The sequence below is a fragment of the Anolis carolinensis genome, chromosome 1 (assembly GCF_035594765.1).
Source record: "Anolis carolinensis isolate JA03-04 chromosome 1, rAnoCar3.1.pri, whole genome shotgun sequence".
Lineage (NCBI taxonomy): Eukaryota > Metazoa > Chordata > Lepidosauria > Squamata > Dactyloidae > Anolis > Anolis carolinensis.
Window position 1 is genome coordinate 131,973,628 of NC_085841.1, and position 27,498 is coordinate 132,001,125.

Here is a 27,498-nt window from a genome sequence, read left to right on the forward strand (position 1 = left end):
ACCAGTTTCCCAGGATGAATGAGCTCTTCCAGAGCATGCCGTGTGTACCTGTAAGATTTCTTTTCTGTTTCAGAGACTAGAAATGCCTGCTGTTACAGCCACATTGTCATAGAAAGGCTTTAATCTTAGGTTCCATTCAAGGCATTTGATTCATAGTCCCTGCTCCAATGTGGCCTGCCAAAGTGCAAGGAAGCTGGGATTTGGTCAGGAGTATGTGGATCTCAGATGTTCCTGTTAATTAAACCCCAGACTCTCATTAAAATCTGTTCACCTCTTCACCTCTTCCTCCACACAATCCCAAGATATTTAGTCTTAAATGTTGTGTCAACCTGACCTATGTGACAGTGCTAAATTTAGATTTCATAAGTCCTGACAATATAATGTTTCATATGAAGAAAGTAGTATTTTGATGAAAACATTTATAACACAGACGTATTTTCTATTGTGCTAGATTCTGCAGGACTTATGCCTCATACTTCAAGAAATATGAGTTGGAAGTTCTTCAAAGAAAACATATAGCGCCTGTAATTTAAAAACCCCTTTCAACTGGTCACTAGCTTGCTGAAATATTGGGAAGCAAATATACCTACTAAATTGTCACTACTATATCAAACCAATTTTGTACCACTGCTGAAAAATGTATTAAAAAGAGAAATATTACTGGTTTTAAAGCATCATTTTACTTGAAATTATAGTTTTATAAAGTTGTGTTGTTTTTCATATACTCCCAGTATATATTCCTAAAAATAAAAAGTGAAGTGATAAGTTATTTTCTTGATCAAGTGCTATGCAGGAAATCAAGGTTTGTGGGATTAGCTATTAATCAATCACTTTGATTAAGTGTTATTAGGTTGCCTTAAAGTTGATACAAATTATAAATGTTCTGTTCCAAGAGAACTCAAATCATGCAATGCCTGGCTTCCTTTTATTTGTTGTAAACTATTCTATATGCTATAGGTAGGCATATGGGCCTTGAAAAAACACCTGGTTATACTCAAGATGCTTAATATAAGAGGCAGGTGATATGATCATGCCAGTCTCAGGCAGAAAGGGGGAAAGGATCACAAAATATTGTTAAAACATTCAAGAAGAGATCTGCGTGCCACTCGTTTACTGTGTCCTGTATGTTAGGGTGAGTAATGCAACCCATGCACTATTATTAAAATAAAAGTCAACTTGGTCTGAACAGTATGTGAAATTGGAGAATAGGCATCACTTTGTCAAGCACCAAAATATCTTGAGTTGAATCTGTCCCTGCTAAATTGGTTCTTAGTGAATTCAGACTTTTAGCATAAACTTTATTTACAGAAATCTTCTTCAGGGTTACACTGGACTTTAAATCTGTTTGAAAATGCTTCCCCTGTTATTATTGTCTTACCACAACTGAGGCAGTGATAGTATTTGAAAACTCAGAGGTTTCTTTCCAGGCCCAGGACACTTTTCTGCAGAGGGGAAGGAGAGGAGCCTGGGTTAAGGAGCCATAAATTCCATTCAATGTCTATTTTTTGTTTTGTGTGTTCTAATATGTATTTTATGGAAATATGTTTTAATATGTATATTTTACACAGTGTTTCTAAATGATTATGTGTTTTGATTATGTGTTTTAGTGATATTGCAACCCGCCTTGAGCCACAAGGAGAGGCGGGTAAGAAATAAAATTGTTGTTGTTGTTGTTGTTGTTGTTGTTGTTATAACTCTGGAAAATGGCAGAGCCCTGGTTGCTTCCCTTGATTCACAGTCCAGCAGCTGGAAGTGAAACTGGGGATTTTACCCTAGTTGAGGCGAATTAAGACCAAAGCTGTTCTGTCTAAATTGCTTTCTTTTCAGAGCTAGCTTCTGAAGTTCATACAACAAAAGGATAGAAGCGTAGAAGAGTTTTCAAAAAATATAATTGTGAGAATGCTCCCTCAAGTAACTAACAATAATAACTGGGAAGCATTATAAAACCGATTTAGCAAATGCAGATGTGCAATTGTATTGAAAAATTGATGAGTCAATAGTTCTTCTTTCCTAGAATGCCTTGTTGGAGCTGGGGAAATTTAAGTAAATGGGTGGGTAGAGGTGGGGAGTGAGAAAGGATTGCCTGGAGGTATTTGTGATGAATCCGGGGGAAGCCCTTTTACAATTTCGCCCAAAGGAAGTGAATGTAGTAAATGTCTTTACTTTAAATGTTATGAGCTAAATAATAATAATAATAATAATAATAATAATAATAATAATAATAATAAATCTTTTTTATATCCCGCTTTTCTCCCTCATGGGACCCAAAGCGGCTTACAACATATTAAAATCACATATCAACAAATTATATCAATAATATAAGCGTAATAGGATAAACAGATTAAGAAAAAAACACTACAGTATGCATTCAAGTTCATGAGGCACAAGACATATATTGCACTCTACTCCAGTCCATAACATATGATGTTTCTGTCATTCCTGATTAATTTTCTTCACTAAATGCCTCTTTAAACAGAAAGGTTTTTAGTTGGTTCTTAAAAGAGACAAGGGAGGGAGCTGTTTTAATTTCTTTTGAGAGCGTGTTCCATAGGGTAGGAGCAGCTGCTGAGAATGCCCTCTCCTTCCTTGATGTCAGTCGCATTTGCGATGATGGTGGAAATGAGAGTAGGGCCTCCCTTGAAGATCTTAAAGAGCGCGACGGTTGGTATGAGATGTGGTCAGATAAATAAGTTGTCTGACTGGCTAAACTGACTGAGAAAGGTTTTAATTCTTCTAGGTGAGGGAACTTGCGGGGGAGGGGGGTGCAATGGGAATGCAGGTGGATGGAAACAGATGGAAAAACAAGAAAGGCTATTGGTTGGTATGGATACATATGCTTGAAAGAAAAACAAAAACAGAGCTGCTAAGGCTGTGTTACCTACAATAATCTCATTCATTTCATACATGGACAATGGGAGGGGGTGGAGGGAAATCCTCCCTCCTCCTCCTCTCCTGACAGGAGGACTCTCTGGAGAGGCTCTGTAGCTGCCAGCTCCTTTTGGGTAGGTTTTAGGGGCAAAATCAGGGACTTTGCGGTGGCTTCATGGTATCTTGATTTAGCCCCGGAGTTTGGATTGGGGATAGGAAGTAGAATTGGGTTTTTTAAACCAATTTCTGCATGGGTTTTAGCCACAAATAAGAAAATCACTGAATACAATGAATCAGAGAGGTGTTGGGCCAATTGTATCTGGTTGTAGTTTTTGAAAGTGAAAGCCAACTTCAGTAATCTATTGACTGACTGAGGAAAAAGACCGATCCTGTTCAGATCATAGGTCACCATTGCTGTGATCCTTTTCAGATCATAGGTCACCATTGCTGTAACTTAACAGTAGTGTAAGCACATGTCTGCCAGCAACTGATTGTTTTTTCTTTTTTAAAAAATGCTGCTCAGATATTAATTTAAAAAACAGTTTTTCATACAACTGCTCAATGACAAATACAGGTTTTATTTTCCTGAATACAAATAGCATGGAAACATAGTTTATAGCCATTATATTAAAGCAGAAACTTCAGCTAAGATAGGAACAAACTAAGCCAATAAAAACTGACCATATCGTTATTTAAATTGGGATTTTTTTAAAAAAGTGTTCTTTTACTTTTGATTACTGTATACAACTTTTTCAAATTGCCATTGCAAAATTGGCAGGTTCTTGTAAAATGCAATATTTATTTTTTCACTTGAATTTTAGGAAGACAATGGCTCAGTCTCTCAGCCAGCAATACACAGCTTGCAGTATGGACTTTGGAGTTGTCTGCAATCCATTGTAGAATCAACAATGCTCTCCAGGTCACATTTAATACTGAAAAACAAACATTTTAGCAATTCTCTCAGTGATTTGTGATGCAAAATGATTAAATAGCTTTTATGGCAACAGGAAAATCTCTACATGGTGTGCAATGAAGTTAGAAATGCTGCTTGTTAGTTTGAATAGCCCACCAGTTCTCATTTTTCTGGTGAAGATTATTGGGATAAGAATGGATCATAGTAGAACTTTGCAATAAAAGCTATCTTATCCATTCTAAAGCAAGCATCTATATAAAATTTGGATTCTTCATTTTTGCATGACCCATAGATACAGCTTAACTTGTATGTATATGTGTTTCTCAGTGGCTGAAAAGAAAAATAATAAAATGTTGTCAGTGTTCTGGAAAGATAAGTTTCATGAGTAATTCAACTAGAAATGCACTCTCTTCGTGACTGTAAATACAGAATGTCCATAAAGCTTTTGGGAGGCAGGAATCTTAGCTAGAGATAAAAACAGTAAAATATAAGTTGACCTTGTACATTTAGATTTTGCTCTGATTGGCATATTGTCCTAGTTTGGAAATATGTTGTATTATATGGTTGCTTACTGTAGCATTTCGGTAAACAACACAGGTTATAAGCCAACATTTTTTGAGGTTTTTAAAGAATTTTTATCATTGACACAATGTTGGTAGTACTGCAAATTGAGAAGATGGTGGTGACCTGGATAATTCTGACTATCTTGGCTCAATGGTATAGAATCATGGGAGTTGTGGTTTGCTGAAGCACCAGAATTCTTTGACAGAGAAGGCTAAAGATTTTGCCAGCCTTGTCCTGACAGAGGAGTGTGGCTTCCCACATGGCTTCAGTCATGCTGCCTGCCTCCCTCGTGCACTGTGCTTGTGCTGTTGAGCACATTACATTCAAGAGCAAATCCATTTTTGGTAAATTGCCCCTTCAAAACTGAAGTGCACATGACATTCGATGACACACTAAACTCGAGTAAATACAGTAATTAGAATTAGTTTTGCCTTTAGTCTTAATCCAGCGATTACTTCTCAGCTTTTAGTTTGGCTGGTTTGTTTCATGTCTACATAAGAGAAAATAAGAAAACAAATACCATTTTCATTTTAAAAGGGCCTTCAGCTATGAAAGTATGTGAATAATGTTAGTTCTATTTTGAATGTGAAGGACTTCAGTTTATAATTCTGTTGTAGGAAGGTTGTTATACAATGGCATTTCATGGTCAGGTGTTTTGATGTCACTTATGAATGACTGTAGTCTACCTGGAAAATATTACCCATCTGCTATGCAACAGTAATAGTACTTGAAACATAGATTCAGGAACAGACAAATGACAAAAAGTCTTCTAACCACAGCAGTAGGATAAAGGGAAACCTTTGATTTTGAATAAAGAAAATATGAATGAGATGAAGCAGTGCTGGTGTCCCTAGAGATAAAGTTATTTTCAAGGCATATTTGTATGCAAGTTTTCATACATTTGAAAATTAACAAAATATAAAGTTGGTCAACTAAGAAGTGTACACTTACGTGACTTTATCCTACCATCTCAAAAGGAATACCTTATATCCCTTTAGTAAAACAATGATTCTCTTAATAAATATTTAAGCTTTATTTTAGAAAGTTTGTTTATATGCTCATGACACACCTGCACCATAGGAATCAACACATTGGGCCTTTATAAGTTTTTTGTATAATTATCTTGGTGGTAGCAATTACAACTTTGATAGCTATTGAAACATTCTCCAGCTCTGAGGTCATTCTGAGAATTTTATTAGAAATTGTGTCACGGAGTTCCATAGAGCCAACTCTCATAGGTAGTTTTTAAAAACAACATAGACAGTATGGGCAGTCCCCGAGTTACAAACATCTGAGTTAGGGTCCATAAAGATAGACCTTAAAACTGAGACCTGTCTGGGTTTTTACTGGGGGCATCCAAATGACACCCCTGGTAAAAATGAATTAACACAAAGGCGTCTTCCAAGAAAAATAAAACAAAACTGACAAACTTCCCATGACAATCAGCGAGTGACAACGGGGACAGGACTGTGAAATCTGGAAGCCCCTAGTCACAGATTCAGTCGTTATACCTCAAGATCCAAGGTAGCAGCTATATCCATGACTGAGCAGCCCTGTTTAGTATCCTCTCTGCTCTCCCCATACATAGAGGGGCTAGAAAAGGTGCCCTAAACATAGTCTGCCTCTCTTATCCCTGACTGGACTGCTGCTTCCAGAGGAGTCACCACCTTGTGGCCAAAAAAGAAAAAATGAACTTTGGAACATGGAAGGTATGGACATTGTTGGATAACACAGACAATGATCATCCTAAACGCAGGACTGCTGTTATTGCAATAGAGCTAAGATGCTTTAATATCGATATAGCAGCAGTTCAAGAGACCCAGATAGCAGGAGAGGAACAGCTGAAGAAAGAAAAAGGAGGCTACACCTTCTTCTGGAAGGGACTAACTGAAGAAGAATGAAAAATAGTTGGCTTAGCTATCAAAAATGACCTGGTGAAGCATCTGTGTGAAGCATCCATCAGCATTAATGAATGGCTCTCAACTTTCAGAATTAACCTTGACAAAAACCAGCAGGCAACTATTATAAGTGCCTAGGCACCAACACTAGATGCTGATGAAGACATCAAGGAAAAGTTTTGCTCTCAGCTGGACACTATGCTGTTGGAGATAACTAAAGAGGACATAATTATCCTACTGGGTGATTTTAATGAGAGAGTCAGTTGAGACTTCAACCTGTGGCCAGAGACCATATGAAAAGATGGAGTTGGAAACAGCAACCCAAATGGCATACTGCTTCTCACCAAATGTGTGGAACACACCCTTGTCATCATAAACACACTCTTTCACCAGAAAAACATCTTAAGACATCATGGAAGCACTTCAGTGAAATCATTGGCACCTCTTAGGCTATGTAATTATACGTGCCAGAGACTGCTGTGATGTGTTCCTCACAAGAGCCATGACAGATGCTGATGACTGCTGGACAGACCACAGGTGAATCTGATCCATGATGGCCATTCAAGATTGCCCCCAAACACAGACTCCAAGGAAGAAAGATAAGGTGTAAAATGAACACCCAATCCCTTCAAGAGCCCTCCAAATGAGCCCTTTTCCAAGCAACACTCAAGGATCATCTACACATAGAACATGCTGAAAATGTTAAGGAACATTGGAATAAACCGAAGACCTCCATCATCACAGCACTTATTTTACCCTGTATTTTCCAAAAGGAAATTGAAGTGTTTACTGGACATCTTTTCTACTGTCTAGCTTTCAACTCCTGAGGCAGCCCTTCCCTTGATGAAATTTTCTGTGACATTTGCAGTGGGGCATATCTTCCCTCACTGAAGCCTTAGTCTGAAGCCTGGATGTCATAGGAGGAAGGAGAGAAGGAAGGATGGGAGGGAGGGAGGGAAGGAGTATGGGGAACAAGGAAAACGTCCACAGACAAGCCAGGCACAACCCTTTAAGTGTGGGAATAATAAAGAAACATCCATGTGGATCTGAAGTCCTGGGGGGGAATGCCATTTTGAAAGAGAAAAGTAGAGGAAATGGTTGAAAGTGAGAGGAGGAATATGCAGGTGCACAATTTTAAACAATTAAAATATAAAGGCCTAGGACATCCTGGAGACTTCTAGTGCTTTCAGTCACTAGATATTCCAGCCACTCACAAGCTGCCCAATGACTCCATGAGAAGCTTTTGCTTCAAAAATGGCTTTGCAGCTGAAAATGTTTGAGAATCGCTGGTGTAAGGAAAACGGAAAGGTTTTCCCCTGACATTAAGTCTAGTTGTGTCCGACTCTGGGGGTTGGTGCTCATCTCCATTTGTAAGCCAAAGAACAGGCATTGTCGGTAGACACCTCCAAGCTCATGTGGCCAGCATGACTGCATGGAGTGCTCTTACCTTCCCGCCAGAGTGGTACCTATTGATTTACTCACATTTGCATGTTTTCGAACTGCTAGGCTGGCAGAAGCTGGGGCTAACAGTGGGAGCTCACTTTGCTCCCTGGATTCAAACTGCTGACCTTTCAGTCAGCAAGTTCAGCAGCTCAGCGGTTTAACCCACTGCGCCACCAGAGGCTGGTGTGGATCACAAAAAACTATGGATTGCTTTTAAAGAACTATATGTACCACAACATTTGATTGCCCTGATGCATAATTTGTACTCAAGACAAGAGGTTACAATAGGACAAAATATGGAGAAATTGAGTGCTTTCCAGTTGGCAAAGGAGTCAGGCAAGGCTACATTGTATCACAATATATGCTGAACATATACTTACTGTAGAAGAAGATTGAGGCCCCTTCTACACTGCCATATAAAATCCAGATTTTCTAGCAGTGTACACTTTATATAATCCAGTACAAAAATGATAATCTGGATTATATGGCAGTGTAGAAGGGGTCTAGGACTTGGATACAGCCATGAAGAAAGTAGACAAGGTTCTGAAATTTAAAAATATCTCATCAAATAATAAAGTTAGGATTGCCCATGCCTTTATATTTCTAATTTCTAAGTGTGGTTATCAAAGGTGGACATAGAAAGAAAACTGAATCATTTGAAATGTTATGCTTGAGAAGTGTTAAAAAGACAAATAAATAGATCTCTAAGTAGATCAAGCCTAAGGCCCCTTCCACACTGCAATATAAAATCTAGATTATCTGCTTTGAACTGGGTTATATGGCAATGTAGATTTATATAATCCAAAGCAAATATCGGATAACTTTGAGGTTTCTCTTTCAGGAATTTGTGATAAGTCCAAGTTGATTTGATAGCAGTTAACATTTCCCATCCATGTTCTAACAATAGCTTTTCCTGCATCCTCACAGCTGTACAGTCATCATAAAGTCGAGAAAGTTTTGTGTTCCACATAAAGTGAGTTAGCAGATACAGTAGAGTCTCACTTATCCAACACTCGCTTATCCAACGTTCTGGATTATCCAACGCATTTTTGTAGTCAATGTTTTCAATATAACGTGATATTTTGGTGCTAAATTCATAAATACAGTAATTACTACATAACATTACTGCATATTGAACTACTTTTTCTGTCAAATTTGTTGTATAACATGTTTTGGTGCTTCATTTGTAAAATCATAACCTATTTTGATGTTCAATAGGCTTTTCCTTAATCCCTCCTTATTATCCAACATATTCACTTATCCAATGTTCTGCCAGCCCGTTTGTGTTGGATAAGTGAGACTCTACTGTAGGTCCATGCTTGTAAACCTACTTTTTCTAAAAAAAAACTGCAGGTGGTAAATAATCTTCTCAGTTCCTATATGAGTTGAGGAGGCAATTGTAGAAAGGAATTCAAAAACATAATCGACCTGAACAAACACTAGGAGTTTAATCAGGTGCTTTCCAAATGTATAAAATTGGATCCATTAAAAGTACTCTGAATTAGGTTCAAAGGGCCACTGAAATATACAACATATATATACAGTAGAGTCTCACTTATCCAACACTCACTTATCCAACATTCTGGATTATCCAACGCATTTTTGTAGTCAATGTTTTCAATATATCGTGATATTTTGGTGCTAAATTCATAAATACAGTAATTACTACATAGCATTACTGCGTATTGAACTACTTTTTCTGCCAAATTTGTTGTCTAACATGATGTTTTGGTGCTTCATTTGTAAAATCATAACCTCATTTGATGTTTAATAGGCTTTTCCTTAATGCCTCCTTATTATCCAACATATTCGCTTATCCAACATTCTGCCGGCCCGTTTATGTTGGATAAGTGAGACTCTACTGTATTTGCAAACATGTTTTAGTGGTTTTATGATTTCATGTAATTATTCATTTCTTTATACAGACATCTGTGAAATTCTTAGTTGCTTTTCTCTTTTCTTTACAGAGAACCATTCCTGGCAGCAGCATCACTTCGTGACACCGAGGTAGGCTTTCATGACAGAATAACATAAGATACAGCTCTTATTTTTATATGGAAGGGTTAAATGCAACAGGTTGCAAAATAGGTACTATTTCTGCACTCTGCAGTATAACTGGCCAAAGGGTTGTGTTGTTGACACAACGTTTTCAGTAGGCATCAATTCTACAAAAGTGAAAAAGGAAGTTCTGAAATTTGAAAGTGAGTGAATAAGAATAGTGTGGTACAAGAAATGAGACAAAGACCTTTCATTTTTCACAAAATAGATTTGCCTCATTTTTTCAAAGAAGTCTTTTCCCTGTTTCATGCCCATGTTATGACTCAAGTATTCGCATGTCCATACTCTAAAGACACCTGCAATTCTTATAGCTTATTGTTATGTACAATACAGGAAACACATTCAAGATCAGGGTTGAGGAAAGTGGGATTTATAGATTGCATGCAGACCCACAAGGGCATATTTTAGACCCCTAAAGTGTTCCCAGAATCCCCCCCCCCCATGTTTATCTTTCCAAAAGTGCTAATACCTGAATGAATAGCAGATGATGCTAGCTTGGCCCTGCCCACATTCCTCCCAAAGAGGAGCGGAAGTGTTGTAAGACGGTTCCTCTTCCACAACGGAAATGAAAGTGTTTTTTAGGTAGCTTCGATGGAGCTATCTGCACTTTCCTCCACTTTTCCCCATATGATGGGGGAAAGGGTGATGGGCAATGCATGTTGCTGCCCTTTCACCCTTCTGATGGGGACAGGAACAGGGTGCCAATGTGCCTTGTCCTGTCCCCACCATATGATAGGGGAAGGAGGAAAGGCTTGCAGGGTGTCCCGAGGCGTCCCGAGCACCTTCCCTTTTGCTGGTGACTGTCGGCAAAATGGCGAGGCCCCAGAGGGTGTGTGAATAGGTCCAAGATAAAGAAGGTGTAGAATGGTTGACCTGTATGCCTGCAGGAGTTTGTTCAGTATTCTGTAGGAGTTGCTTAGCTAATGGATGTGTCAAAGAAAGCAAGGAAACACTAATAGTCCCCTCCAAGACAGCTTTTCTATGCACTGTTGAGCTGAGGGCTTGTAATATATGATTTGGTCAGATTTTTATTTTTTTAAAGTGTTCTCTAAACATAAAATTAATGGCAAGGAAAAGGCAGCTAAGCGCCCCCCCCCAATCCAGTTTTGCAATAAACAACATCAATTTAACTAACATTTTTAATCATTTTATGCCATCCTGATCACACATTTATTGATCATATAACTTGTGAAACAGGAATGAACTTTTTGGGTTAGTTTATGCTACAACTATTTTCATGAAGATTACTAGAGACATTCAATGTGCTACCTTGTAGATCAAGCATGAGTAAACTTCAGCCCTCCAGGTGTTTTGGACTTCAACTCCCACAATTCCTAACAGCCAGTAGGCTATTAGGAATTGTGGGAGTTGATGTCCAAAACACCTGGAGGGCCTAAGCTTGCCCATGCCTGTTCTAGCTAGCACACATAAAATGTGGCCCTATGTGCCTATTGTTTAGGGAAGTCATAGCAGCATCATTAATATATAAGAAAAGTAATCTCATTAGATCATCAAGTCCAAGAAAAGCACAATTCAGATTGTGCTAATTAACTAAAATGAAATCTTGTTTGCCTTATTTTGCGTTTTTTATCCTTATTTGTGTGTTCATTCTTTAAAAGGCAGGGCATTGCTGTTAGAATTATGACACTTTTGATCAGCTTTCAGTTTCTGTAATCAGGTGTTTTAATAGTACATGTTAATCTAAGCAACTCAATAATTTAAAATTAAGATAGATACTCAAGTTGTGGTGCAAGATGGATTTTCTTTTGAACGCCCTGGAGCATTTTTCTGTGGCAGGAAAGTGAGTCTGTTTCGTTCATAAGGTGTTCTTGTAGCTGTGGTGCTCCAGAATGAAGAAAGATGTCATCAAACCTAATTGGCTGTAAAATACTATGAATGTTTATCTGTAGGACAATGGGAAAGCGCTGTATAGAAACAACAATGGATGCAGTAATAAATTGCTGACATGGAAATATTTTATGTAGACATATTTTGAAAGCAGGTTTGTGGCTCCTGAAAGTCCTCTCCTCATACAATGTTCTTGAGAAAAGTCCAGAAGACAAATTGTATCCATATATCTAACATAGCTCTAGTAATATGATGAGACATTAACATTTCTGGAGATTGCAAGGCCAACTTGTCCACATCTTCCAGCACACACAAGGACTTATGTAGTGACAATGTTTTAACATAAATTCCCTCAAACATTGTGCAAATTTGCTGTAAATGCCTTCCATGTTGGTTTTAATATATAAAGTGTGATCCAATAGTTAACTGTGATTTTCCCATTTTATTGGTTCTGTAATCCATGATCACTTGGATATCAGCTTGAATGAAATTTACCAGCTCTTCTGAATCTTTGTGCAGAACAAAAAAGTAAATAATCCAAACAGCCACTACAGAATTGCCAAATTCCATATTATTGATCCTGCATGAAACACACACACTCCCTTATTGGTGGCAGTCATAACATCATGTAGACATACAACCCATCAAGTAAGGCTCCTGCTCCATTTAAAAATTAATGACCAGTGAAGAGATCTGAATTTCTCTACAGCTTGCACCTTTTTTGTGCTCTTTGAGTTTTCTTGTAGCATATCACTTTAGACCTGTTGAATGTGATTAAATCCTGACATAAATCAGCAGGTGGTGTGGCTGTTCTTGCTATGAGCAAATATCTTCTGATTTACCTGTTGTGCTTCTTGTCAGGTTATACAAATTGTCGCTTGACTCCAAAATATGAACATGCACTCATTGCCGCTTTTACTTCAATCTCGCTAATAAAAAACCTCAATTAGTGCTGACTGTGGTGAAAAGTGCTACTAGTATGAAATGGTTTGCTAGAAGCAGTGCTTTGGTTGGAATTCAAGTACAACCACTAGTTCGTATCCCTCTGCACCATGCCATTTGGCTGCCATTGGATGACTTCATTTTGTCATTAGTGACTTGCCCTGTGTGTGAATAAATCAGTAGTAGAAGACAGGTCCATTAGTACTCCCCTTTGTCCAAGAGATCCTTTCTCGGAATGGCAGTTGATTTTTTCAATATATAATCTGTGATGTGTTAGCTGTTGAACTCCCACTTTTCTTTCTATGAATAAGTAATTTGGTGTTAGGTGGCACCATCAAATCACATACCTTGCTAGAACTATGCCAAGCTTACTATTTTTGTCTTGCCTAATGTCTCCATAATTTCATACTTTTATGTTACATCTTGGGATGCTGGATTTGTATTTCCATGGAGAAAGACAGTTTCTCCACCTCTCAAAGTAGGCAGTGTAATAAAGCATACCTTGCCTCAGACATCCATATTTATTTGAAGCTTCTGATATACTGTATTTGCTTTGGGGGCGGGGGGTTCTATCACTTTTCCATCACTCGAAACCTTTTTAGTTTATAGAAATTTAGGGGAAGAGTTATTGTGTGTTCACTATTGTGATGTTTTACTGTTTTTAAGAATGGACTATGAGCAAAACTTCACATGTGGAAGTGTATGCCTAGTTGATCTTTGTAACTGGCTTTTTATGAACAAGTAAGTCATATGTGCATACAATTGTCTCCTGTGAATAAAATGTAAATGTTGTAGAATATTTTTAAAAGAAACAGACATCATAATTATAAGAAGATCTAATCTACTTTATATATCTGGATGCCACTTTGATCCTTGGGAGTTACAATTCCTCACTGAATATGTGGTCAAATGTGTGGGAGCAGTCAAAAGACAGCTAATCACATTTCTGGATAGGTGAGGGCAAAGGGATGTTCATGATGAATTAGCCATAAATATTCATGGAAAGTCTTCTTAATGAGATAGTAATATTTAAAAGGCAGTCCACACATGCATTCACATCAGCTAATATATCATTGCTTGATTAGCAATTGATGAGTCACAGTGAATAGCATCCTCAGAAAAGCACCGGTGATGCAAAGTGTTTTGTCTGTGGTATATGGGCATACAGTTGAAAACAACTATTTGGTCCTTCAGTCCAGTCCCTTGTGTAATAATCATGTTTCCATTAATCATGCCTCTGATTACTTCAGGGATTTGTTACCTCTTCTAGAATTATGGAAGTTGAAAGTTTTACTTTAAAACATGAATGTCCACAGTTGTTATATTGAGGAGAGTATTGTTATGATTTAGCATTTTAACATCATATCCTCCCGAAGCCTGTAGGTATTTTACGACCAATGGTGTTGCTTTTCCCCCCCAAGTGCTGTGCTATTCTGTTTCATTTTAAGGTTGATATGTTGGCCAAAGAAGCTCCAATAGACTTTCTAGACTTAACCTTTTTCATTGTGTGTCTGTGAAATTATTATGCTGGTCATAGGATAAAATTGTAATGTCAGTACATGTCATGATGATGGAAGACAATTGAATGAAATGAAATACAGTGGATAGATTATGTAGAGCAAACAAACTTTAGTATGCAAACTAGTACAGATCTCTGTATTAGCTCATGGACAAAAGATTTGTGCCTTCTGTTGGGTTCATCAAAAAACCCAGGCATGAAGTTTGAAAAGATGAACTGTGTAATTTGACAGAATTTTGCAAATGTTTCATCTTAAATGTGCAGTGGGAAAAATAGATCAGAAAAAGTGTTGCCTGCTTTATTTTATTTTTAAAAAACTATTTTAAAGGCACTTAAAGCCTGCAATAGAGCTGGTGAAAGCAAAGTTGAGGAGTTATAGTTGAGTGGGAAGGATGATACTGAACAGGGAAGGGGCAGGAAACAAGATGTTTTTCACATAAGACCACAGAACTCTGCTTCCATTATGAATAAACCCTGAAGAATGAGAATTTTTGAAAATATTCATCACATCCCTACATCTTAGACACAAAATAGATACAGAGACAACATTTTTATAGTAGGAAAATATCTTTTCCAGCCTAGGCGCCTGGTAACAATGTCTCTTATACAATCTACAAGAGGGGTTCTCACTATAGAGGAGATAGTATTCCTGTAACCAAAACGTACTCCTGCTGTTTCACTAGCTTAGTGGTTTTCAATCTGGGGTCCACAAATGTTTTTCATCTTCAACTCCCAGAAATCCTAATAGCTGGTAAGCTGGCTGGGATTTCTAGGAGTTGTAGGCCAAAAATATCTGAGGATCCCAGGTTGAAGACCACTGTCTAACTCTTTGGCCACGTTGTCCGAATGCCCGATCACCGTCTCCCAAAGTGGTTACTCTAATCTCAGCTCAAGAACAGAAAATGGAATGTTGGTGGATAGCAAAAGAGATTGAAATCTAACCTTAAAAATGTATAAACGGGAAGTCCTGGCCCTCAAGCATTCTAACTGGAGGCCAGTTGTTACCAACAGTGCTATGGATTTTGAAGAGGCACAAACAAAAGGCAGAAGGAAGGAACATGTCAAGAGGAAGGCACGTCAAGCAAACCCTTGTTAGGGCCTCCTTCCATTTGGAAATGTATATTCACTGTGAAAGACCATGCCAATCCAACATATGTCTTCATAGTCATTTGCGGACCCACCACCAAGACTCTATACTTGAAAGACAGTCATACTCAGCCATGAGTGATAGCCTATGATGAATCTTGCTAATTACATACGCATATGTTCATTTATGGGAAGTTGAAAAGGAGACACACACAAAGAGAATTAGTAGTCATATGTTACCTTCAGTACATTGAGGATTTGAGCGCTATCTCTTACGTCTGTTTACATGAGTCTTCCTTCCTTAATACAAAATAATGCCTATTGTAAGTGTGATGGCACGCCTGAGCCTTTGAGATAACTATGGTGTCTGGCTTTACTCAAGGGCTATCTGAATACCTTCTGTTGAGATCAGGTCCCATAACATAGAGGCACTTTAGGCAGGATGAAAGTTAACCAAAACAAGTTTACTGGAAACAAGAAGAGCTAACTCCACCCAGGACTATTGAAAGATAACTTAAAACAATACATTACGAATGGAGAATTTGTTGAATGCAGTCATCTTTCTGGGACTCTGGAAGTCTCTGAAGCAAAGGACTTGGTCTCCTCTTTGTGAAACATGGACTGGCCACAAGCGTCTGGCGTTACTAGGACTGGTGGTATATCCAGTTTGTACTGTACTTGCTAAGAATGCCTGTTTGAATTGCTAGGGCCTAAAAATTACAGATAATATCCAGGCCTCAAACTCTGTAGCTCTAATGCAGAAAGAAGGGAAGGCCTACCGTGTTTCCCCGAAAATATGACAGTGTCTTATATTAATTTTTGCTCCCAAAGATGTGCTAGGTCTTATTTTCAGGGGATGTCTTATTTTTTCAATGAAGAAGAATTCACATTTATTGTTGAACAAAAAAATGAACATTTATTATATACTATACAGTAGTTGTCATCACAAACCAATATAACCAGGCAAACTGTGAATCCTATCAGGAATTTCTTGTTACTACCATTATTTCCATGTACAACTGGTATGTACATTTACCAATTCTGCATGCTCTGGTGTTCTGTTTGGCAGGCGCCAGGCATGCTTCCAAACAAAAACTTTGCTAGGTCTTACTTTTGGGGGAGGCCTTATATTTAGTAAGTCAGCAAAACTTCTACTAGGTCTTATTTTCCAGGGATGTCTTATTTTTGGGGAAACAGGGTAGCACAAAGGCTCTGTGAGCCAAATGGACTGAACCAACTGAGACTGGCCTCTAGGGTTTTTTTAAAGCTCCACCCAAAAATTAATACAAATGGAGGAATCTACACTATAGGGAAAGCATAAACATAGGGAACTGAAGCAGAGTTGAGGAAAAGGCAGAGCCAAGACTTCACAGTAAGTACCATGCAAAGATTGCCTGTTCCCAATACATTATAAGAATACACCTTCTTTTTGGCTCTTGTTCAAAGAGCACAGAAAAGAGCATTTAAAAGGCATTTTCATTTTGTAATCTGGTTTTAAAACTACTTAGGAATAAGTTCCTTTAATCAGAAAGGTTGCCTTGATGGTGTTAAGGTATGCAATTTTATGAGTCCCAATGCTGGTTTATTATGGCATTCTTTTTTTGGAAACCGCCTGAGTCCCCTCAGGGAAATAGGTGCAGGATATAAATAAAGTTATTATTATTATTATTATTGACACAACGATGTTGTATGACACAGCAAACAAGATAGGTATGCTGGATTTCGTTTCACAAAATCACAAGTTGAACACTTCCCAAGTGTCTAGGACTGTGTGATGTATTTTTGGATGATGCGTGCAGATCCCAGCAGGGTGGCCTTTTGCAGTTGGCAGATCGTAATTTTGTCAATGTCTATTGTTTCCAAATGCCGGCTGAGATCTTTTGGCACGGCACCCAGTGTGCCCATCACCACCGGGACCACCTGCACTGGTTTCTGCCAGAGTCTTTGAAGTTCAATCTTGAGGTCCTGATAGCGGCTGATTTTTTCCTGTTGTTTTTCATCAATGCGACTGTCACCTGGGATGGCAACATCAATGATCCAAACCTTGTTCTTTTCCACAACTAATTATTATTATATAATTAAATAATAATAAATTATATTATTATTATTATTATTATTATTATTATTATTATTATTATTATTATTATTATTTTCTATATCAATGTCTGAGATCAAAACATTATTATTACAGTATGCAGACTACTGTTTGTTTAATTTAGACCTACCTTTCTCCCAGTACATGACCCAAGGGAGGGTTCACATAAATTACATGAAATAACAGCCAAAACAAAAAAGAGTTAAACTTCTTCCAGGATGCATTAAATGGGTGAAGTATCCTAATGGTGAAACATCTGGATTTCTGTAGGAGGTAGTAATAAAAGAGACATTAGATCTCAGACATTAATGAGAGAAGGAATCCTAGGTTTTTTTTGGTTTTTTTTGTTGCTGTTGCATTATGTTCTAAACATTTTGGGCTGCTTTCCATCTAAGTTAGGAATAAGCAGCTCCCAGGGTGCTTTTGACTTATAACTCCTGTAAGTCCTGAGTAACCTATTTGATCATGATGGATTGCTTCTCCAACCCAAAAACATCTGGAAGGACAAAGTTGCACAGATAGTGTTGAATACAAGTTCTCAGTCTGGGATTTTTGGGTCAGTCTTTGGTTCACTGTTACACAAAAATAGGCAATGAAGAGAAAGAAAATATATGTAGGAAATGCCAAGATAGGAAGTGAGGGGAAACCAGGGAAAATTGAGGAACAGAAGGGTAAGAGAAGGCGTTTGAATGGGTTCCACATGATCTTAAATGGATGGCTTTGAAATCACAAAGAATACCAGAAGAATACATACAATGGACGAGGATGCTGTATGCGAATGCGACAAGTGTGGTACGGTGCGCGGCAGAAATCAGCAAGCCCTTCCCTGTTTGAGTCGGAGTCCATCAAGGATCAGCTCTGTCACCGTTGCTGTTCATACTATGCATGGACACAATAATCAGAAATTTCATCCTTGGACGCTGTATGCCAATGATGTTATGTTAGCCGCCGAGTCACAGGTAGAGTTGCAGACTCAAGTGCAAGTGTGGAAAAATTATCTGCAATATTTTGAACTACAGTAGAGTTCCGGTTAACCGACTTCCTGTTAACCGACACTCCGTATTATCCGACGTCCCAGGCCCCTTGGGAGGCGCTCATGCACGTTGCTAGGTAGCTTGCTATCTACCTAGCAACGCGCACAGGCACCTCCCAAGAGGCAGGGTGGCTAGCAGAGAAGCGCCTGTGCGCGTTGCTAGGTAGATAGCAAGCTACCTAGCAACGCGCATGGGTGCTTCCCAAGGGGCGGAGCAGTGAGCACTCGGCTTAGGAAGCACCCCTGAGCGTTGTTAGGTAGCTTGTTATCTACCTAGCAACGTGCATGGGCGCCTCCCAAGAGGCGGAGCAGAAGCGCTCCTGCACGTTGGTAGGTAGCTTGCTATCTACCTAGCAACGTGCACGGGACACTTCCTTCAACTGGCTTGCTGGATAATAGGGCCTCCCTATTATCCGTCAGATCCAGTTATTCGACATTCGGCCCGCCCGTTTATGTCGAATAACCGGAACTCTACTGTATGTCTCAACATCTCAAAAACTGAGTACATGGAATGTGGACCAATGGTAGAGGATGGCTCAATCAATATCAATGGCACTGACCTCAACAAAGTGACCAGCTTTAAATACCTTGGTTCAAAGATAATCTCTGCTGGTGATGTACTGTCGGATGCTCATGGGCGTATAGATGCTGCATGGATGAAGTGGAGAGCAACGACAGGCATAATATGTGATAAAAAGATCCCATTTCATCAAAAATCTACAGGACGGTGGTAAGACCGCTTGCTCTATATGCCACCAAGTTCTGACCAACCACTGAGGCTATTGAACAAACTCTGCACACTGTGTAAATGTAGATGCTCAGGTGGTCAATGGGTGTTACCCTGAAGGACAGGATTCCAAACGATACAGTGTGCTCCATCTTTGGAATTGTTCTGATTGCTGAGAAGATAAAGGAATCCTGTCTGAGATGGTTTGGAAATGTGCAATGAAGTGACAAGGATTCTGTGGTAAAAACTGCACTGAATCTGGAAGTTGCAGGTTGTTGCACCCCAGTGTGACCAGCAACAGGAACAACACACCAGTCTGCAGTTCTTGGGTTGGAGTGTCAACCAAGCTTGTGAGCCTCTCTAAGCCCGGACGGCCCCTTCCCCCACCAACTGTTGGTCATGAACTCCTGGGGTAATGGTCTTTTATGTTGCTGCAGCCATTGCCGCAGCCAAACATGTCTTTGGCCTTTTCTTAGCAGGGCAATCCTTGGCGAAGTGTCCTCCAGCCCCACAGTACCAGCACAAGTTCCGGCCCTTCCAGTGAGCCTTCTCTGCAGCATCGATCTTGGGCCGGACATGATCCAACTGCATCGGTTCCTCTGCGTTGGCCGGGGCGACTGGCTGAGGGGGCCGCCATGCTGGGTGCAGCACTGGACTGGAGGCAGAGGTATTCCTCCCTGGGGCATGCTCACTCGACCCGCGACTCCATTACTGCTGAATGGTGATCACCCCATCTATACGTAGGCACAAAGCAATAAGTTTCTCCAACGAGTCGGGGGGGGGGGGGGTCGGCTCGCACCACTTCCCCCTGCATCTCAAGGTTCAGCCCCTCCCTGAATTGAACTCTCAGGGCCTCATCATTCCAGCCTACATGCTGGGCCAAGACTCAAAAGTCAGCAATGTATTGTGCCAAAGTTTTCTCTCGCTGGAACAACCGCTGGAGCTTGTGATCTGCCACCTCCCGCATAATTGGGCTTCCCCAAGTCGCTTGAATGTGGTCTAGAAACCCTTGAGCTGTCAACATGGTTGTCTGGGTTTCATAGAGGGCTGTAGCCCACACCGCTGCAGGGCCCTCCAAGACGCTATACACCATTGACACTTTCAAGTCTTCCCGGGGAAAATTTGCTCCACGGGTGTCCAAATAAGCCATACATTGGCGTTTAAAAACTTGGACTTGATGAGCTTCCCCAGCAAACTTCGCTGGTAAAGCCAAGGGGGGACAGCGTGCCCCAACTTGAGCCCTCAGTCCTCGGATCTTGCCCTCGTGAGCTCGAATTGTGTCTCGCTTACACTGGTATTCATCCTGGAAAATAAGGGCCTGGGGGCCAGCCGCTCCAGCACCATCCATTCTGAGGTTTGGGTCTTGAGGTGCTTTTTTGAGAGGTCGTAAACTGTTGCACCCCTAGGTTGTGTAAGCACCTCAAAACCACACTGAAGCCTCAGAATACAGCAAGCAAGCTGTTCATTGAGGATTATATGCAAACAATAGCAAAATCAAAGTTCAAAGTCAATAAAATGGGTTTGAGACCACAAGAACAAAGTACTTGAAAATCATGAAGCAAGGGTCTATAAAAGTCACTTAAAACATAGTCCAAACCAGATATCAAAGTAAATCCTAAGAAAGGTATCAAGAATAATCCAAACAAGATATCAAGGATTAATTCCAAAGCATGAGACAAACTGGAAACACAGAAAACAAGGCTAGAATGCAGGATCAAACTCCAAGGTAGTCCAAGGTACAAAGTCAATGCTGAAACACAAGGCCATGGCCTTGGCTAGAATAGAAATCCAAACTGCAAAGCCACTGGAATCAGAGGCAGAAGTGAGGCTGGAACTTGAAGCAAGATACAAGGCTGCACAGGAACACTGAGCAAGGATCTTTCACTCTTGGATTAGCAATGTTACCACCTCTGGCTGTGTCAGAGAAATCAAACCTTTTTAAGGGAAATTCAAGGCCTTTTTTCCATGCGAAGATTGCTCATTATTTTGCTTCAAAAGCAAACGTCTACTTCTTCTCACAAACTCCCATTCCCTCCTCTGGTGAGTTATCGTTTTCTTCCTATCAAACTCATTATCCTTCTCCACTTTATTAGCTCCCACATCCAGACTAGAATGTCCATCTGGCACCTGGAGATCCGACCTTGACTGCTGTGAGTAATGTGATTCAAACTGCCTGCTTACAACCATTCTGTCGCTGGTCCCAGAATCCACTGGGACAAAACTCTGGCTGCATCTCAGGCTCTGGCTGCATCTTAGGTCCAAACCCAGGGTCCTCTGACAAGTCAGATGCAGGGACAATCACAGGTTGAATGGGGCCAATCTCAGGCTCAGGCTGGGCTACAACATAGGTGCCAGGCCACGCGGCAGACCTAAAATGCACTGGCTCAACTGTGCAAGAAGGGCAAGGATTTAGAGCACATGAATCCATTAAAACTGGACAAGCAGGTGCCTCGGTTACTCCCCTGGTACTGTTCTAAAACTGGCATCTAAGTCGGGACATATCTGAGTGACTTTGTCTGCAAAACGATGTCTTTACTCGCCACATCAAGTTACCAGGTGGTCTGTTGGTTGCAGATGCAATGTGGGCAGTCAAGAAAACCTTTCTGGCTGCCCTCAAAACCGCAGGTAGTCCCTAAGCAAGACTCTAGCCCGTGTTCAGTCAGACACACCCTGAGTCTTCCAGCAGAGGCTGTCTCGACTTCTTCATCTCTGCCAGTTCCTCAGTGAACCACGGGACTGGGTTGACTCTATGTGACTGTAGGGGACTTTCAGGGGCGATTGTGTCCACAGCTCAGGCCACTTCGGTGTTATAGAGATCAATCAAGGCATCAACAGGATTGTCAGCCATCAAGAAAGGTAAATTCCCAGGAGACATCAGGAATCCATCTGGATACATCAGTCTCTTGGGACGGACCATCTTAATCGGTCCTCCACCCCTGCAGAGGTTAGAGACTAAGGTTAGTTTAAAACTGATCAGATGATGATCGGTCCACAGCAATGGAAGACGTTTTTGCTCTTCCACACCGACATTTACCCTGTCCACAATAAAAACCAGGTTTAAAGTGTGCCCCGCATTATGAATGGGCCCAGAAATCACTTGGGACAGTTCCTTGGTTGTCATGACAACCATGAAGTTCAAAGCTGCTCCAGATAAGGTGGAATCTGCATGGATATTGAAGTCCCCCAGCTCTCAGCCACTGGGACTCCAATACCAGGCTAGAAACCACCTCGGCAAGCTCTAGCAGAGAAACTGCTGTGCTGCGTGGTGGTTGGTACCCAAGCAGAATCCCCAACATGCCCGTTACCCACTTTCAAATGGATGCATTCAAACCCAGAAGATTGTGGGTTGGGGCACCTGATCAGTGGGATGGTTTCCTGGTAGATCACCACAACCCCACCTCCCTGCCCCTCAGACATGGCGTGCTGATTCACCCCGAAACCCAGTGGACATAGCTGGGTGAAACTGACCCCACCCAGATCATCTACCCAGGTCTCAGTGATGCAAGCCAGATCCGATTGTTTATCCCGGATCAAGTCCTGGATAGCTGTTGTCTTACCGTTCATCGATATGGCATTTAACAGCAGAACCTTAAGTCCAGGCGGATTGTCATGGTGGCTATCTGGCCTATATTTCCTCAGGGTCTCAAGAACTCTGTTGTGGTTCTCCCTGAGTTGTTGAGAGTGATTGCATGCTCTCCTTGCCTGCAGAACTTCAATGTTGTTCCCCTATTCCCAGGACTCCCCCCCCCCCCCCCCAGAGATTACTAAGGAGGGGACTGGGCTTACGGGGACTAGTCAGCTCTTTGATGCTGGAGAATCAGGAGATAAACTGGGAAACGGCCTAAGAGGGGGAGAATCCGGAAGAAGCAGAGAGAGGGAGTCATTTAATGATTTTGAAAAGCGGCTGTAAAGGAGCAAAGTTTGGGGCTGGGACTGGCGATCTTCGTGGGCTGGGATCTGAGCTGCTGATGGGGTATCTAAACCCTTCTCTAATGTCCTCAGGGATGATTTTAAGGGTGTCTGGGGTCTATTTAGTCTTTCTTTTAATCAGGGACCTAATTTAAGTCCAGCGATAAGGGGCCAAACAACTGGGTCCTGAAAGACCCTCCTTATATAGATACCCCAGCGATACAACCACGGTTTGTATGCTGTCACCTCTCTCAGTACTGAGTCATCTTCAAAGGTGATTAGAAGATGTGAGGTGTGACCATGATAATCTCTTTGGAGCCATCTGATGGAATCAGTCTTAACCTCCATAAGGCACTTTCTTAAAATCTGACCAAGGGCCGTCTTGAGTGTTAGCAAGCACCACCTGCCCATATGTAAAAGGCAATCTGAGACTTCAAACACCAACTTGCTGGTTTGCTATATCTGATTATATTATTGTAGCTGGCTAAGCTGTTGGAAATCTGTCGCTGAGATTGTACTTGAAGAAGAAGAAGAGGAAGATGAAAAGACTGAATTAAAGAGTGAGTATAAAAGAGAGCAACTATAAACATTTTTGGAAACAGTATAGAAGTGGGGCAGAAGGAAAAAGAAGGGGAAAGGATTACATAGAGATAAAGGTATTTGAGGATGATGAAGTTAAAATGAAAGGGAAAGAAACAGTGGCTTCAAACTACGTTTGCAATAAAGAAAGTACATATTAAAAGCTCCATACCCCAAAGAGTGTAAGATTCAGAGCATCCACATTTTGTTGAATAGTTATATATTGTTTTAATTTTATTATTGCAGATTGATGAATGTTTGTTTTTAAAATGGATCTATATTATTAAATAAACCCAATAATACGAGATGCATCAGAGTATGATGCTTTGAACACACTTGAGCTCTTGGAGAGACCTGCTTTCTATCCCCTTGAGCAATCTGGTTGCTTAGTTGCTGGTGCGTGTCAGGGTCTTGGATTTTGCAATCAACTTAATAAAAAACATCTCTACTGATTCAGGGTCTTTCCAGAACTGTGGTGTACTATATTCCCATTTGTTTCACAAAATCAAATGTAGCACAAATGGAGTGATTGCACTTCCTCTGAAGAACCTGATTTATCTTCCTGTTGGCAGTGAAAAATGAGAAAAAAATTATTCACAGTTCCTCTTGCTTGATTTCTGCACTTGGAAGATCATGTATTTTAATCATAGATAAGGGAAGCACAGATTATGGAAAATGTTGAGCTGAGTAAAATAGAGTGGGCGTAAAATATCCCTATGGAAACAAGATATTTTAAGGTTGAGGTTCATTATGAAGATCAGCCTGTAAATGATGACTTCAGCAATTACAAAATGTTTGAGGTTACTAATGACTGACAGGCATCAAAAAAACAGCGTCTGGGGCAGGTGGCAAAGAAGTAAAGGAAAGAATGAAGTTACTGTTTTGTTGGCAGAACTCCATTCATAATGGTATCATTGGTGTAAAGGTATCACAGAATAAATTGTGAGTTCAGGAGTTGGTGAGGTATGAGTAAAAATTGGGATGTCTACTGCTGAAGAGGGAAATTTGAGGTCCAGAGCAGGTTCTAAAATGTGCAGACATACTTGAAGAGGAGGAGTGAGACAGTGAAGGGAAGGAGTGAGTGAAAGAAAGGCTCACAGATGTGCCGAAGAATAAAGTTCAATGGAAAGAAAATCCCTTTGAAGGGAAACAACGGAATATGAATGGCAGCAGAAAAGAAGAGATGCTGTTCTTGCATCAAACAGATGGGGTGGGAGGAATTTCTTTTTTATTCAGTTGTGTCAGTGCTTAAATTCATTTCTCTTTTATGCTGTGAGGAAGGTTGCTTGCTTTTAAAGCCTGCCTGCATTTGTAGATCTTGAAATGGAACGTTTTGAGGAAGGGCAGTGAATTATGTAAGTCCTGCTTCCTTGCTATAGCCAAGAGAGAGGCTATAACTCAGAACTTTATCACACAAAGCTGTGAAAGTGCAAATATGGCAAGATAAAAGCATCTGTGAAAGGTGCTTACCATAGGACATTGTAGCAGTCCCATATTTACATTGAACTCAAATTGTGATTAGATCATCTGTTTTCATTGCCAGGGAAAAAAAACCCATCAATTAATGCAGTGTTGTTATTGTTCCACAACTCCTCCTTTTGTGATGATATTCTTCCAGTTCAGGTCTGGAATTGCAAAGCAGAAAAAGATCTTGTGAGAATGCTGAAACTGCACAACTGTGCAGTTATGGCAAAATAGGAAAAAATAAAGAGAAATAGAAGAAAAGCGCAGTGTACATGTGCTCAGTAGAGCAAACAAAGGTAAAGTGAATGCTATGTGTATGTTGGATAGGGTGAGCATGGACATGAAGTGAGGCTTTGTGGAAGATTGTTTGTAGCACCTACACAAACCCCCAAGGAACCAGTTTGAGGCTGGGATGGTGATCACAGTATCTGCTGAATTTGGATTGGAACCAAACCCAGGAACTGCGGTTTCTGTGGCTAGACAATAGCTGGAAAATGTGGCATTTTTTCTTACCCAGCCCACTGAGATGTGCTGATGCACTGCAGATGATCAGAGAATATCCTAGTTTCAAGCCCTGTATGGGACAGAGAGCACTTCTAGACAGACATTAAAAACCAATTCAAAGCTGGCTCAAGGTCTGGGTATTTACAATACATACACATCCAATGTGTGCTGCAACACACACCAGCCATAAAGAGCATTAAAAAAAAACTCACCAGAAATTCCAGAATAAGCCATAAAAGCCACTGTAGCCAATCAGTGTATGGCTGCTGCAGAGTAATAGTTTGGTTAGGACCCTGTGATATACTTCCAATGACCGAAGCCATGGAAGGAAGTTATTCCCCCTCTTGTCACCTTGCCTCAATCACCCTGAATAGGGTTTTTCCTTCTCAGCTATGCCCTAGTACTTGGTCTTCCTGAACAATCTGTTCTGGAACATTTTCAACCCTTCAGAATAGATCTCAAGGGTGAGCATAGACCATGTATCGGGGGCAGGGGAATCTTAGTTCCAATGATGTTACTCTTTTAATCAGTGGAATACAGCATTGAATTATGGTCTGAGGAACAATTCCTTTGAATTGATAACATAGAAATATCCATGTTGTATGTTTGTGCTTTACACACATGCACACAGCGGGGTTCATTTTCTCATAGTAGATTTGCAAGGAGCTTTCTGTGCTGTATAGTAGTATGCAAATATATGTCAGGATCAAAGGTAAGTCAGAAGAAAGTGGCATTGAGTAGAATAAGTCAACTCAGCTAGCAGCCTAACTACATGACAGACCCACAGGCAACTTCAGAGCTGTCAACTTCACTGCCTGTGGAGCTCACCGAGGAGCCAGGTGCCGCTGGAAGAATATTCTCTGCAGCTTGGCATCTGCACTTTGTTTGATGGCCTTGTGGATCACGTGTCAAAATCACAGCTCGCACCAGCCTGCTGCTGGAGATGGACACAAAGGAAACTATGATTTCCCTGTATTTATAATAATTTAAAATAAACTGGCATGCCAGACTCAAGGTTAGCTTCCACCCACCACTGTTCAGGGGCTATAGAATATAAGGAAGGCAGACAACTTTTGGTTTCACTATGAAAAAATATAAATGTTAATTATAATACCAGTGAAGCTGCTTTCATCAGATTAGACACTAGCTAATACACACAAAAACACACATATACACACATGTATAATCAATATATATGCACGTACATGCTGCATCATTGTCCATGATACTGGATTCTGTCAGCTTTATGAAAAGCATGGTAGTATCCATATGCATATCTTGACACAAAATTTGTCTTCAGTTGAATTGAGAGTGATGTCACTATAGTAAATGAAGTAGAGGAAATTAAGTTGTAATATTTCTTATCTAAAATACTGCAATATATCAAGGCAAAACATTTTCATAGTCTTGCTTTAAAGCATTGATTTTTATTTACAGTGCTACTAAAGAACATCCTTTGCCTATTCTGATTCTTCAAAATTTCTCTATTGTTACAAAAAGCTATATTTGCTATGTAGTTTGCAGTGTATTCCATTTTAAAAGCTATGTTCAAAGACAGATTTTCTATAGTAGAGAATATTTCAGTTGATTTCTGCTAGGAATTTTTTAATGGATTTGTGATAAATTTGGAAAATTGTATTAAGTATTCCTGTCAATCATATTTTGCTGAGAATGTGCTAAATGTATTCAATAATCAGCAAAATCATATGATGTAGTCTTTGCTGTGCTGTAGCATTTTAGCTAAGAGAGAAAAAGCAGTCACTTGATGTGGGGCCTATTTTTTTGCTTCAGATGTTTGTGCAGAAAGGGAAGGGCATAGGTTTTAACAGCAATAACTAAAACACATGGAAACTGTAAATAGAAGCTTACTTCTGGAATACTTCTGCCAGATTTTGTGCTGCTTGCATAGCTTGCTTATATAAGTGGTTTTGGTAACAAAATTATGGATTTTGATATGACCCATGGATAAATCAAGAATCATTCTGCAGAGAGGGGGAAGCAGCAATGCCAATCTGAGAGGCTGGCTGTCCCTTGCCACCACTCTCATT

The 27,498-nt window shown here is 40.2% G+C and overlaps 1 protein-coding gene across 23 annotated transcripts in view; it reads left to right on the forward strand.

Moving 5' to 3' along the window:
* Positions 1-27,498, forward strand: part of myt1l (myelin transcription factor 1 like) — a 410,971-nt gene that overhangs the window by 77,373 nt on the left and 306,100 nt on the right. For 20 of the 23 annotated variants that reach the window (XM_062982592.1, XM_062982596.1, XM_062982546.1 and 17 more), the window contains one exon: positions 9,654-9,693. The exons of the other annotated variants lie outside the window; for them this stretch is intronic. The gene's annotated coding sequence lies outside the window, so the exon portion shown is untranslated. The remainder of the gene's footprint in view (positions 1-9,653; positions 9,694-27,498) is intronic. 23 annotated transcript variants of the gene reach the window in all.